Source organism: Cebus imitator, unplaced genomic scaffold, assembly GCF_001604975.1.
Source record: "Cebus imitator isolate Cc_AM_T3 unplaced genomic scaffold, Cebus_imitator-1.0 Scaffold91, whole genome shotgun sequence".
In the NCBI taxonomy this organism is placed as follows: domain Eukaryota; kingdom Metazoa; phylum Chordata; class Mammalia; order Primates; family Cebidae; genus Cebus; species Cebus imitator.
This window is the reverse complement of record NW_016107406.1, coordinates 2,380,154-2,381,642: the sequence shown is the minus strand read 5'-3', so window position 1 is coordinate 2,381,642 and position 1,489 is coordinate 2,380,154. Positions and strand designations below refer to the sequence as shown.

General features: G+C 41.4%; 1 protein-coding gene across 4 annotated transcripts in view; it reads right to left on the bottom strand.

Moving 5' to 3' along the window:
* Window positions 1–1,489, bottom strand: part of ARPC2 (actin related protein 2/3 complex subunit 2) — a 38,479-nt gene that overhangs the window by 28,760 nt on the left and 8,230 nt on the right. The window lies entirely within an intron of this gene.

Here is a 1,489-nt window from a genome sequence, read left to right as displayed (position 1 = left end):
CTCCTGAGTAGCTGGGATTACAGGCACGCGCCACCATGCCCAGCTAATTTTTTGTAGTTTTAGTAGAGACGGGGTTTCACCATGTTGACCAGGATGGTCTCGATCTCTTGCCCTCGTGATCCACCCGCCTCGGCCTCCCAAAGTGCTGGGATTACAGGCTTGAGCCACCGCGCCCGTCCCTTGATTGCCTTATCAACTAGCTACCTGTAACTCAATGATTCTACTTTGTTTTAGGGGCTAGCAAACAAGATGCACACAATTTTACATTTATTTTTCTCTAACTTGCTCAAGACCTCTTAATTAAGTACGTATCTTTTACGTAATCTCTGCTCCATCACCTGTGAAAGGAACCAAGGCTAAGTTGCTCTCCAGGGCTGCTGGGAAATAATGGAATATATATCATGCTTTATGAGTGATAAAAAGCTGATACAGAGGCCAGACAATACCTTTCAAGGAAACTGGCTTCTATGAAGCATGCTAGCCCTGCTGAAAATCAACCTATATGAATCATACAAAGTTTCACCATGCTTCTTCAAAGCCATCTATATGTGACTTAGGAAAAGCCTATTGGGTATCTCTAAGTACTGATGTTATCAAGAGGGTTCATAGAGAAGCAGTGAGTTCAGAATAGGAGGCAAAAACTAGATGAAAATTTACACTGCGGCCGGGCACAGTGGCTCACGCCTGTAATCAAAGCACTTTGGGAGGCCGAGAGTTCGACACCAGCCTGATCAAGATGGTGAAATCCCATCTCTTAAAGAAAAGGAAAAAGAAAATGAAAATTTAAACTGCTTCCGAGTCTTCATTTTGAAACTGTAGCCAAGAAACAAAGGCAATGAGTCCAATATCATTCCTTACCTCTGGAAAACAAGAGGAAAGAACAAAAATATAGAAATAGTAATCATGGCCCAACTGAATGAAATATTAAGATGTACAATGGAAGGAAGCACTGAAGCATACTTTCCTGGGGAAGGCTGGCTGTGCTCAAGAGTCAGAGTTCATAAAAGCTCATATTCCATCACTTAGCAGGTTTTTTTTTTAACTTTTAGGTTTTAATTCAGCCAAAGAAAGGCTGAGTTCCTCACTCCCCTACTTTATCAAAAGATCTGAGAAAAATCAACTATAAATAAATAACCTTTGGACTCCAAGTCATAAATGCTTTGAGTCTGAAATCTCAAATTTCTCTGGGCATAAAGTACCCTGAGCATAGATCCCTGTGGGAAAAGTTGCTACGATCGATCTTAAGTGCTTTGCAGTCTGACTTAAGTGGAATATTTGTCAAATTACTGCCATTAATATTTTAGTTTATTATTTATGGCTACATAAAGGGTTGAAGGAGAGAGAAAGGCTGCTGAGGAGAGCATTAGGCCAAAGGAGACTTCATGAGCCATCTTCTGGGAGTTAGAGGTCCGAGAACTCAGTGCCTTAACGAGTTCATTGAGTGTGAGGTATATCATCCGAAGACTGCTTCTCAATGCCAAGACCTGGT